Source organism: Mustela putorius, unplaced genomic scaffold (assembly GCF_011764305.1).
Source record: "Mustela putorius furo isolate JIRA1106 unplaced genomic scaffold, ASM1176430v1.1 tig00003834_pilon_pilon_pilon, whole genome shotgun sequence".
Lineage (NCBI taxonomy): Eukaryota > Metazoa > Chordata > Mammalia > Carnivora > Mustelidae > Mustela > Mustela putorius.
The window spans coordinates 95,020,976-95,034,782 of NW_025421987.1; the positions used below are offsets into that span (position 1 = coordinate 95,020,976).

Below are 13,807 nucleotides of genomic sequence, written 5' to 3' on the forward strand. Positions count from 1 at the left end.
TATCTAGGGAGGGGCGGGGGCGGGGCGAGAACAAAGCCAACCTCATCGCCCCGCCCCCTCCCGGCTCTTCAGTCAGCAGGCCCCTCCCTACCCAGGCTCAGACGGAGAGTCCGGGAGCTGTTTCAGGGAACGTCCGGGAAGGTTCCTGGTTTGCCTCCGTGTAAAGTTACAGATCTCTCCAGGCACCCATCCACCCTCCCACCACCTCATAAGGTCTATATCGTAATTTTGGGTTTTATAGATCGGAAAACTGAGGCTCACGGTGACATCATTCCACAAAGATGTTGGCTGATTTTCAGAGAAATGATATATGTCACCTCTTTCCTTCCATTTAACCGCATAAAAAGTTTTAGCTTTTATAAATTCATGGAATATCAGCATTAGAATGGCCCTTAGAGACCTATTATGAAATCACAGAATACTGACTTTTATGAAATCATAGAAGTAGTCTAACTGAAATAGTCTAACTTATTTTACCACGGGAGTAGCTAAAGTACAGAGAACCTCTAAAGTACAGACCACCACTATCACACTTCCATAGTGTGTGGTCATAGAACTTGGGGCTTCTGACCTCTGGTGTCTCTGAGTCTTGTCTTTCCCCATTTTACCACTATCTCCCTATGTGTTTGTAATCCTATGAAAGGAATTGCTGGCATAAATTTCTAGAATTGTGATTTATAATCTGTTTCCCTAAAAAAAATCCAGGAAATTCACTTAAGTTGTCCAACACTGGATGAAATAGGCCAGAAACCTTGGGTGCTGCTGTTTAGGTAGTTGTAAGAAGAATCCCAAAAGAGAAAAACAAAAACCAAAAACCACACACACACACACACACACACACACACACACCTTCCCCAAGTCTGCGTTGTTCTGTGCCTAGGTGTGAGGGAGAGATCCCAGAGAGAACTTTGATGAGAGGAGAGAGTTTGAGCCTCTAGGGTATCAGGAAAAGTGGGTGTCCATGTTGTGGAGTGCAGTGGATGTTGTGAAGTACAGGGAAGGGCAGAAATTTGAAGCCCTAGGAACAATCTCAGAATCATGCTGTATATAGAGTCAAGCTAGCAGAGGGCATGGCGTCTCTTCCAGCCCTCCAGCCTCTCTCCATGTAGGCCCACTGCCAAGAGTTTGTACAGATGGGAAAAGATGAGGTCTCAGAAATTAAGCAAGTTGCTCCCCCTTATGGATTGAATTGTATCTCCCCTAAAAATAAGATAAGTTGAAGTACCTCCAAGTGTAAACTTATTTGGAAATAGGGTAAGTGCAGATCTAATTAGTTAAATAATACAAGGTCATCCTGGAGTTGGGGGCGGTGTGACTCCAGTATGACTCTTGTCTCTCTAAGAAGCTGGTCGTGTTCAGACAAGGAGGGCACCATGAGATGAGAGAAGATTGGAGTGATGCATCCATAAGCCAGGGAAAAGCAGGGGTTATCCAAAGCTGGGAGAAAGATGGAGCAGATTCTCCTTTAGGGCTTTCAGAAGGAACCAGCCCTGCTGACACCTTGATTTTGGACTTCAAGCTTCAGAACTGTGAGACTTTAAATTTCTAAGTAGTTTAAAGGTACCCAGTTTGTGGTGCTTTGTTATGGCAGCCCTGTACACCCCTCTCCTGCCTACTCCTTCCCCTAGTTCCCAACTCTCTCCTCACCAGGCTTTATCGTAGCACCCTTTCCAGATCAGGCCTCGTCATCTTCATGACCAGCTAGAGCAGAGCAGACTAGTTTACCCAGAACTTCCATCTCTAGGAGATCAGCCCTTTGGGGGATTCATAGATCACAGATCTGTAAGGAATCTTGTCAGTCCCACCAGTAGCTAGCCAGCCTCTCCTCCAATAACCCCAGTGGCCAGGAGCTTGCCACCACCCTACACAGCTCAGTTTATCTTTGGACAATTTTGACTCAGAAAGTTCTTCCTCCGGTTGAGCTGACGACATGAGTTCCTGGGGTAGGAAGTGAGGTGAGAGAATGTGTCAGGGGATAAGGGCTGCACTCTACCTTAACCCAATGGCAGCCAGCTCTCTCATCTCCTATCTCTGGGCCCCACATCTCATCTCCCTTAACACAGGCTCTGTGCTTTAAGGAGCAACACAGTTCATGTCCTTAGAACTATGCTCCTCAGAAATGACTTCAGGGTTCCTGAAAATTATTCTGCTTCTATTGTCTGCCTCCCCCTACCCCCACCCCTGCATGTCGTTGAGATCCTAGCATGGAACAGTAAAGGAATGACTGCTGAATGAAGATAACAGAGGGGAAGTGAGCAGGAAGGGCAGAAAGGCAACAGCTTTGCCTTTAGGGTCCCCTTTGTTCCCCAGGGATTTCCGCAGGTGTGAGCTCCACAGTCATTCTTGGCACCTTCCTCTCCAGGCCCCACTTCTGTTCCAAGCCACAGGTTCCCAGCTGCCCTCCTCCTTCACCACCATTAGATTTGACCTCACACCCAGACAGCCCTGCCCCGCCCCTGGGGCAGAGAGAAGGTTCTCATTAAAGGGGAAGCAGGATGGCCACCTCCCTTCCTGAGTCCTTGACACCACATTTTCTCACACCTGCGTTGCCACTCTTGCCCTGTCAGCAGGAGCACAGATCAGCAGAGCTAATCCTGTTTTCAAGGGAATACAAAAAACTTCCCATCATATTCTAAATTATTGGACAGATTTGCTTTGTTCCTGCTTGGGCTCACAGTCACCTCCCTGAACCTGTGACTGGGCCCCTAATTAAGCAATGTCTTGCTTTGAGACCCTTTAATGAAAAGGCCTTCCAGAGTATGACCTAATGTGTTTTATTACAGTTAATAAAATAAAATACGTTGGAACAGGAAGTAATGAAGAGTTCTCTGAAGAACCTTGAAAAAATGTTTCCCTCATCCAAATTCAAACTCCGCCTCATGTATTATTTCTTTCACCCCCAAACCCACTAAAAGTGAATGCAAAGAGGACTTTCTTAATATTCAAAAAAAAATCATAATAAGATGCTAGTTTATAAGAGTGTGAGTGCCATTGTAGATTTTCCTTATATTTTAGAATAATTGAACCACTTGATTCCTCAGCGTGGCCCAAAGAAGTTTTCCAAATGCTTCTAAATAGAGCTCTCCTTCTACACCTTGCTGAGATCCACTCTTATAGGAAGTCATCTGGACAAAACAGCCCAAACACTAAATTTGGCTGTATTGGTATTATTTCCTGATTGTTGAGGGTTTGGCCGCCAAGAGATGGATTGTAGATGGAATCTTCCATTGTGGATCCAAGTTTCTGGAGGTAGCTATTAAGCTCAAGGCGAATCGTATATTTAAAAATATAATCATATTTAAGGACTTTCTCACAATTATTCCTGCTTTCTTTTTGAAGACTGCATATGGTTGCTGATTCAATGCTACATATAGAGAGGAGGACAGCAGATCCTTTTAAGGTACCCCCTTATGTGGCTGAGCCACTTGGCTCTCTGCTCATTGAAATTGGCTAACAGGCCAATACCACTTGGTTTTTCCCCAAGAAGAGAAGTTCAAACCTAGCAAGGGCTTCAGTAGCTGGCTCTACCAAGCCTGCCTAAGTCATCAACCAGGGTTCACTGAACAGAGAAATGATAGTACCTGCCTTCCAACCTCTGGAACAGTACCCAAAGGTTGTGACTTAATGACCACTAGTCAGCAGCAGTTCTTTTCCTGCCAAGAATAGCACATCATTAGTTCCAGTTTCAAGTAATTGCCCTACAAGACAAGAAAATCACAGATTTTGCAGTACACATGGTAGAAATTCATGGTAGCAGGGGCAAGATTATTTAAACCAAATACAAAAAGTATTCAAAAAGAGAGAAAGCCAAGGACAAAGATGAATCATTTTCTGCTTTAAAAAACAAAACAAAAAAAATGACTTTGATTTGCAACACTGTTCTCTTCAAAGATATCCCCCAACAGTTTTCTTAACCTTACCACAAAAGCCCCCAGTGTGCCAAAATACTTATCTGAGAAAACTCACAGAACATAGACAGACCTGTCAGGTATACAAAGATTTTATTAGTTTCCAAATGTTTCCTGACCCTTTAAGAACTAGTTAAATTAAGGGAATCTCAGGAAGCACTTCCTTTTTCAAAATCTTTAGTATGAAGGGCTTGGAACAGTAAGTAGGAAATATGAATTATTTTCTTGGCTAAGCCACCAATTTACTTGTGCCTGCCAGAAATCACTCAGTTTTTTGTGACTGTAAATTTTTCATACATATCAACTGGTCTGGTTTGTAAATTATTGCAAGAAGTAAGCAACATTGCCATACACTGTAATTTCATTATGCTAATATTGCCAGACTCTATTGCGTTTTAATATTCTGTGGACTCATAATGGAATCAGGAGTACAGATTTTGATTCAGAATACATGCAATGTTTGTACAAACACTTCCTGGAAAACCTGAAATGTACTTTGAAGACTGTATAGTCATTGTTTACACTAGGAAGGCTTTTTCCTTTAATAACTATGTTTATGCTCACTTACATTTGTTCTACTTTGAAATTGCTCAACTATGTAATCTTCTTATTTGTATCTGATTGTTGTTGCTGTCTCCAGATTGGTCTAGGGGCCAATCTCCGTTTTCCTTGATGTCTGCTCATCTTCACTCTGCTCTCCTGCTAGAACAAAAATTGGGTTACATCTTGAGTCTGAATTTATAAATTAAATTTTGCTTTGGCAGCTGTGGCGTGGAGCACAGAGCCAGTAGACCTTTCTCTGCTTCCGTCCTTTGCTCAAGGAGCTCAGTCTTCAGAGACTGCTCTTTGCATAAGATAAAGTTCAAATTCCTTGGGCCTTCACAATCTGGCCCCATCTGTTTCTCTTTTCACATCCCCTTTCTTTCTCCCTGTGTTCTTCACACCAGTCACACTACCCTTCTCAGGATGCCAGAGCGCCCCATGTGCCTTCACTTTTTCATGCCTTTCCCAATCTGCAAAATGCCACCCTCCTTTCTTGCCCTGGCATTACCCCAGCTCAAAGGCCACCTCCTTCCCCACTCCACTTAGGTAGAGTTAGTCTTTGCCTCCACCAAGATCCCTGGGAACAGTTTGCATTCCTCTATCTTATAGGGTCAAAAATTTCCAAGTGTCTGTCTGTCGCACGGTGGTCTCTTGAGGGCAGGTGGGTTTCTCCCTTCACTCGCCAACAGCACAGCTCAATGAACGTGGTGTCTGTCCATAAGAAGCCCTGAGCAAATGTTGATCAAAGCAGTGAACAAACAGCTCTGAAATTCTCCCATCCAAATGATGGTGCCCTTAAAAACATGGAAGACAAGCTGATTGTATATCTTGTTCTATGGGCCAGTCGTGGTACGAACAGCTATAACACAGGAAAGGAAATTAAAGCAATGAGAAACACACTCGCACATGTGTGTGCATGCCCACATGCACACCGAACACCTACTTTGTTTAAATGCACATCTACCTTTAATTAGGTCTCTCCAAGTTTTGGTCCTATGTTCCATAAGAATAAAGTGTCTGTGTTTGTGAGGGTGTATCTTCCTATAATGTGTCCTTCAGGTATTGTACCATGTCCTTCAGGCATGTGCTCTGCATAGGATTCCAGACCCTCTGTGCTCTCCTGGGGCCAATGCAGGTGGGGAAAAACCCCTCAGTAAGGACACACAGAGTTCTCACAAGAGCACCTGGTGTCTAGCTCTCTCCACCATAGATAGAAAAGTCAGGAGAAAGCAAAACAAGGGACGCTGTGGGGAGAAGCTCACATTGGGGAAACCAGCAGCAGGAGCCACGTGGGTTGGTGGTTTTTGTGCAAACATTCTCATCTATGAAACATAAAGCAGGAAATGATGAAGGTTTCCAATAACCTTGTTAAATATGTCTTATCCAGAACATGCTAGGGTGCAAAAGAATTTGCTTCTCACTGTTTCTCATATGGGGTTTTCTAGCCAGCATCTTGAATGAAACTGAATGAAAAAGGAAACCAAAGTGAAAACTAGTTTTGTCCCTAGGGTTTTTTTTTTTTTTTTAAGATTTTATTATTTATTTGCCAGACAGAGATTACAAGTAGGCAGAGAGGCAGGAAGAGAGAAAGAGAGGAGGAAGCAGGCTCCCTGCTAAGCAGAGAGCCTGATGTGGGGCTCAATCCCAGGACTCTGGGAACATGACCTGAGCCAAAGGCAGAGGCTTTAACCCACTGAGCCACCCAGGTGCCCCTGCCCCTACAACTTTTTTAGAGTTGAAGCAAATGCACAAAAATGTTAGCTACTTTTGTTTCATCTTTTGTCTCTCTATGTAAGAGGAAATAGAAACAAAGTAAATTTGTATGGAAAGGGTAGGAATAAAATCCTCTGGTTAAGCAAATTAACATACCTAAGTGTGAGAATACACTTGAAGGATTAGGACATAATGAAATTAGGTCAATGCTAAAATAACCCTAAGCAGAATTTAGCATAAATATTACCTCCTCCCCCTCCGCAGGCACTAAACTCTGCTTTCAGTTTTGCCAGACTCTGGGACCTGGACAGGCTTTTCCTTCTTGAGAAGTCAACTAGGAGCCAATTAGGCTAGCAGTGCTTCTCTCCCAGCTCAGCCAGCTCTCAGAGAGTTCAAAGGGCATAGTGGCTAGCTCTCTCACAGCCAAGGCTAGCTCCGCTCACCAGGTCTCCCAGTCCTGTCACCCTGGATATGCAGCCTCTTTCCCCACTGTCATCTTCAAGCATCTCAGTGTTGCTTCTCCTCAACTCTTTCTTCTGGACAACCCAGCCTCCATTCTTCACAATCTGCTTATACTGTGGGTAATAATCAGAGTATTTGATAACCAAAATGGTGCGGGCTGGCCCCAACCAAGCAGAGAGGAAAGTGGCCACCATGCAGGTGTGGGTTCATATAATTCAAGGTGATGAGGGAGCAGGAGGCTGGCTGAGGACAAAGCAAGAGCTGGCGCCTTGCACCCCCCCCTTCATCCGCTCCCCTCCATAGGTGTGGCATTCCTCAGGCACCCCTGACTGCCATAAAACGATAAATAGTTAACTTGCTGAGATCACAATCCTACAAGACAGGAGTCTCCCTTGGTTTGCAAATGTCCTTGAGATTACAACAAAGAAGTTACCTTATCAATAGCCCATTTTCCAAAGACACAGAACTCAGTTCCTCAAGCCTAATGTTACCCTCCCCTCCATAAAAACCGAAGGAGGTGGAGGTAGAAGGAAAAGTAAATAAAGTTAAATTTCTTCTAAACCTAAATCTCATCAACAAGGATGCTTGATAGCAGGAATGTAACATTCCACCAGACTCCCAATTGTCTTTAAACCTAAATCTCGTTAACAGAGATGCTTGATAGCAGGAATGTAACATTCCACCAGGAGACTCTCAATTGTCTTTACTTGATAGTAACTAAGCCTTCAATATTCTGATAGTATTCTTTGCCCCAATAGCCCTTTGTCCTCACCTACCCAACTCCTGCGTATATAACCAACCACCCCTCACAACCCGGGGCAGCCGCATCTCCGCCTGCCCACGGGCCCTGTCCCTGTGCTCTAATAAATCACCTTTTGCACCAACGACGTCTTAAGAATTCTTTCTTTAGTCGTCGGCTCCGAACCTCCTCACCCCACCGAACCTGACTTAGGTTCTGGGACTTCATCAAAGGCTTCTGCTGTACCAAGTGCTACCTACCCCTTTAGTTTGTGGGCTCACTGAGGGGGTGGTGGTTTGTACCAGGGTGGTCAGGTTATGGGGAACACTCTGGAAACTCAGAAGAGTGGCTTATCCTGGTCCTGTTGTGCTGGTACATACCCACTGAGTATCAGCCCTCCTGGGACCCCAAATGACTTCCCAGAAAGTTGTCTACCTTCCTCACCATGACAGAATTCTGGTTTTTCTCTCCCATTCAGCTCTTACAAATCACAGCTAGATGTTCACTGCGTGCCATGGAGCCCAGGGCCCAGAAGTGGTGGGGCTTTCCCTTGACTCTCCAGGCTGCTTCCTTCCTCATCACTCCTCTACTCCAGCCTGCAGGTAAAAACTCCCTCCTGAGCTACTTTGCATCCCTGTCTGCTCCTCTCAGTCGGGGCAATCTCATAAGCTCTTGGCAATCTTCACGTTGCATCAAGAACTTTGATTCATTTCCTCCCCTCATTTTCACTGCAAATTAACAAGTAGCTATTCTGATTTTATTTTTTTTAATGCAAGTTAAATTACTTCCTAGATCACTCCCCTCAACAGTACCATTGCGACTCATACTCTGTCATGGTTTTCATGGGGAGCAGACCCTTGACCATGGCTCCTCCACAGCCACCAGCCCCCAAACGATACTGAATGAAGTGAGTTCTCTTGTGTGAGTCTTTCCTCTGCCTGGGATGCCACCTCTTCCTTCTTCTAGTTTGGGCTTGCGCTGGTTTGTCCTGAATGAAACTCAGGATTTGCTCCTGAGTGAAACCTTCTTTGACTCTTTCAGGCCAGGGTCAAGTGATCCTCCTCTGTGCTCCCATAATGCCCCATTCTAACCTCGATTACAGGGTCCTTATTCTATGTGGTCTCTGAATCCTACGTTGCGATGCGATGATTGATTTTTTTGTTTATCTCTCCCTCTAGACTCTGGGCAACTCAAGTAAACTCAGGTCAGTTCTCCTAAAAGCAGTGTGCCTAACATACTGCCCCTTTTTAGTATTTGTGGGGGTAGCCTTTCCTCTTTCCCTCCTAATTTTTGGCATTTTTATTTCGTTTTCTCATGTTGAAATTTTAATTTATTATTTTTTTAAATGAAATTTTATTTTTGCAATTCAGTTTGCTTTTTCTGGATGGAATTGCTGGCTTCCCACAGACATTAAATGTGGCTCTAGGGCACTCCCCTTCAAAGAGGTAATGTTTGTGGTTACCTGTGGTGGAGGTTGAGCCGTAAAGCCTGAGACGGAGCAATTAGCAGACATCTGGAAGCATTGTTGTGGATGAGACATTGAGATATGGAGACTCCGAAGACTGTTGCTTGTGGGTGGGTCCCAGGTATAAAGGCTTGAGAGAACTTGCTTTCTGTCCCCCACAATATTTGGTAAAAATAGCACTTACAACTAATATTTCAGAATTCAGTATATTTTATGGTGATTTTGAGATCTTGATTCATAGTAAACAAAAGAAAAATAACAGCTATAAGGGAAATAGCAATACCATCAATCATAAGATGTTGCAAATATGTTATGAGCTAATTTGAAATACAAAGTTTGAGTTGCTTTTGATCCAAGTATTTTAAAAAGTCTTTAAAGTGCCAAAAATAAAGGAACAAAGAATAGAACAGATAAAAGACAAAGGTACTCAAAAAAGGGTCGACTTTCGAGCCAGGCTCCACACCTTGACATGTGTTAACTTCATTTCTCTGCACTAGAAGTGAGGGATACAAACGTGAATGACAGAGTTCTTGCCCTGCAGGCCCTCACCATCTAGTAGGAGAGGTATGCCAGCCCACCAACAGCAAAGAGTCAAGGAGATAATTTAGGTTTATTATTTAGGGTGGACACATTGGATTTATCTTTGGAAGCGGTAATTCTAAGAAGAAGAATAACTGCCTTCCAGCCACAGCTAATATGTGAGCCACTGGAGTTCTTACGCATGATCCAAATAATGAATCAAACCAGTCCTCAGAGCAGGTAACTGAAAACATTGCCCAGGTTACCAATCTTTGTCCCTTGGGTGGAAAACTACCGTACTATTTCTTGTCCAGTATTAAATCTGGTGGCTTCAGGTGATGTTTTCTGGCATGTTCTGTGGATTCTGTTTTTAGAAATTTGTTCTACCACCTAAATAGTTTATTTTGTTATTCTGAAATAAGAATTATGCTTAGTTTTAAATCGTTTTGCTTTGTGATTTTTTTTTTTTTTGAGATTTGTGTTTAACACTTAGGGTATCATCATTCTGTATTAAAAATAATCTCTTAGGAAACCACCTATTGGTTACTCTTTGGGCTTTAAAAGTAATGCCTTTCTTTAAGATGGTGATAGAAGTGGTTGCTACAATATTATTAACTACAATGAATATTATCGGTTAATTATGAGGTTTCTTTGGGACCTAAGAAAGATCTCAGACATAGGCTATCCTTTGGTAAAGAATATACCCTTACTGTGGTAATTCTTTCGCTGTTGGTTAGCGGTAAACTTACTTATGGGAAGATATGGCACCTCAGGGTTTTGTTTGTTGGAAGTTATTAGAATTGAAATTGTTTGAAATGCCTTCTCCTTTCAATGAGAGATAACTTTTCTATTATAATTCAAAACAGATTTAGGAATGGCCAACATTTTCAAGGAGCAAGAAGAAAGGATGAATGAATGAATTGGGGTGCATTTTCAATAACATACAAATGGAAAATGAGAACTGGACACAAATAAAATATTCAGGCTAATTTAAAAATTACCAATGTTTCTCAGTCAGTGTATCAAGTACATGCAATCAGTTTTTGTCCTTAAAGTCAAAAGGAGGCAGCCTAGTCTCATGGGAAGAGAGGAAGTGGGTATTAGAAGCTCCTATTTTCATGGTTCCTGTTCTGTCCTTGACTAGACAGACCCAAATGTTGGGAGGCTCTCATGAAATCATTGCCTTGCTTCCTAGTAGAATTGCCTCTTAACTATGTGAAACAATATCCCTAAGGCTAAAAATAACCAACATCTGAGTCCAAGACTTCCATGATGGTCATCTTGTATACCTAGTGGCCCTGGGGAGTCCTCCTCTCACTAATCTCTAATGACATCGAGTATCAACAAGCCTAGCCAAAGTTGCTTTCCTTTTTAAAAATATTTTATTTATTTATTGGAGAGAAAGAGAAAGAACACAAGCAGGCGGAGCAGCAGGCAGAGGGAGAAGCAGGCTCCCTGTTGAGCAAGGAGCCCAATGTGGGACTCAATCCCAGAACCCTGGGATCACGACCTGAGCCAAAGGCAGACATTTAATTGACGGAGCCACTCAGGTGTCCCACCAAAGTTGCTTTCTTGATAACCATGCCTTATATATAACCTCCTGTGTAGTGATTATTGACTTCCTGAATGTAACCCTGACTTTAGACCATGTCTCTGTGGTACCCTTTTCTCATAGGAGGTGTTTTGTTGTTTTATTTGTGGGGGAAGGAGCAAAATGAGGCAAAAATCCCAAATCATACTATGAGTAAATTACTTCTCTGATAGGAAATAGGGTCCAAGTCAACCATAACTAGCCCCATACTTTTATTCAAATCATTTCACTTTGCTGAGTTTCAGTTTCTCCGTCTGGGAGACAAACGTGCAGATGTGTATCTATGAATATGCACACAGAGGTATATGTGGGAACAAAGCAGAAATAGTAAATTGGGACACAATCTGTGCTGAATATGTTGAAGCACATGAATATGGGATATTTACATTAATTTGGGTTCTGTTCTCATTTCCATGACTGATTCTTTTTGAGTTCTGGGGCATTGATTCAGCCTCTGCATTCATGCATTCATTTGTTCATTCACTCACTCATTCATTCAGTAAACATTTATTGTCTAATATGTCAGGGACTATGCTAACCTCTGAGGATACAAGATATAAGTAGAAAAGCGAGGATCCTGACTTCAGAAATCCTACATTCTAGTGGGAAAGGTGGACAATAACTACATAAGCAAGTAAGTATATAAGATAATCACAGAGAGTAAAAAAGAGGTTAAGAAAGAAAAGGGGTTCTAGGATTAAGATCATCGAGCCAATCACTTGCATGTAGATGTTTCTAGAGATGCCATCTGAGCTGAGACTTGACGAATGAAATGTCAAACTTGAACCTCTCAGCCTGAAAAAGTAGAGAGGTTATTCACATTAGTAATCCATAAGTGCAAAAATGACCCATCTAGACTGTTTCCCGTGCACAGTAACACTTTGTACAAAATGAACAGAATGCCCTCAGGCAGAATAACACAGAAGTCAGCCTCAATGTTTTAGATTTCCTTGGCATCCTCCGATAGGGTTGGTTCTGGCCATGACCAATGTGAACCTTAAAAAAAAAACTGCCAGTAATTTTACCAACAAAAGTGGATTTGGAAATGACAGAGAATCACAATCCAGAACAAGCCACCTACTACAAAACTATAGACAAGTCCTGTGAACAAAGGAGGAATACTCTTTTATAGAGGAAATAAGGAAGTTGGGGTGGGGCTGTTATAAATCAAAAGTCCATTGGAATAAACTGGGAATTCGTAGAAGAGTGGCTTTTCATTGGCTGAGTTATGCCGGTCTTTCATTGGCTGGGCTGTTGCCAGGGGAGGAGTAAAAACTTCCTTCTTTTTGCTGCCTTAGTAAGGTAGTATCCACGTGCGAGGTCTGGCTCTTCCTGTTGGGTCCGAGGCGGACTGGTGGGGCTCCAGAGCTCCCCCTGCTGACCTTCAGCTCCGCTCTAAATGAGGTTTCCTGGTACTAATTTTCACACCCGCTGCTCCCTCGTCTGGGGACAGGATGCAGGGAGTCCTCTGACTCTGGGGTACTTGGTTTAATCAGTTCTGCTCCCACCAGGCTGCAGGCAAAGAACAAACACCTGCTTAGTCATAGCTGAACCGTGCTGAGGAAAGAGTGCCCACCTGCTGCTGCTTCCAGCTCTGCTCACGCTAGCGGGCCAAGGAGCTCCTGAGCCCAGTTTGTCATCTCCTGGGAATAGAGCTGACTCAGAGCATCGGCTTCCTGTTTGACCTGGGAGCGGTTGGCAGCCAACGGCCTGGATGAGAAGCAGGTGAAGCTGGAGGCTGCCTATGTAATATGGCTGGAATTTTCCCCCCTGACCTGTCCTCAGTGCTTGAAATTTGACTGCCAGAAGTGAACATCCAATCCACCACTCAGTTTTGGAAGGTTTTTGTTTGTTTATTTTTGGTCTTCAGTTCTCTCAAGTTTTGGAGGAGGGGCCACTCTTTAAATATGATAATTAAACATCTTAAAAGGGACTCGCAAAAAATTCTAAAAATGACAAGAGTCTGTTTATAAGTGACTTACCCAGAATTACCCCATTTCTGAATGTTTCATACACTCTACTCTTGGAACATAACTCGGAGTTCTCTGACCTGCCCTCTGGGTTACTCTCATTTACCTTGCTCTTCAGACTCCTGGAGACCTTTCTTGTCAAGACTGGTTCACAGTGTGTCTGACGTAACATACACACAGAGCTGCAACGCAAGGTAGAGTTCGTGAGTTTATGTCTACTATTTCCCACCATTCAGCCTAAGAAACAGGACATTATGCGGCACCTGGGTGGCTCAGTCCATTAAGCATCTGCCTTCAGCTCAGGTCATGATCCTGGGGTCCTGGGACCAAGCCCTGCGTCTGGCTCCTTGCTTAGCGAGGAGCTTGCTTCTCCCTCTCTCCCTGGCCTGTAGCTTCCCCTGCTTGTCCTCTATGTGTGTATGTGTGTGTGTCAAATAAATAAAATATTAAAAAAATAAAAAAGAAATCAAACATTACTATGGTAGACTAAAAATTCCCTCCCTCCCAAAGATATCAGGCCTTAATCTCTAAAACATGTAAATGTTAAGTTTGGAAAAAGCGTCTTTGCTGATGTGATTAAATTAAGGGCCTTGAGATGAGATTATCCTGGACTGTCCAGATGGGTTCTAAATATCATCACAAGTATCCTTATAAGGAAGGTGGTAGAAGGAGATCTCATACACACACACACACACACACACACACACACACACACACGAAGGCCCTGTGAAGACAGAATAGGAAGAGATTTGAAGGTGGGAGAGGTAGGACCACAAACTGAGGAATGCCAGCAGCCACCAGAAGCTGGAAAAGGTAAAGAAGAGACTCTCCCTTAGGGGCTCCAGAAGGAGCATGGCCCTGCCTGTACTCTCATTCTGACCTTGACTTTGGACGTTA

General features: G+C 43.3%; 1 long non-coding RNA gene across 1 annotated transcript; it reads left to right on the forward strand.

The window, feature by feature from the left end:
• The first annotated feature begins 36 nt into the window (after window positions 1-36).
• On the forward strand, window positions 37-13,040 carry LOC101670083. The gene is made up of 3 exons (XR_001178299.2): window positions 37-213; window positions 7,844-7,967; window positions 12,452-13,040. It is a non-coding gene; the product is annotated as an uncharacterized LOC101670083 (long non-coding RNA).
• Window positions 13,041-13,807: the final 767 nt, after the last annotated feature.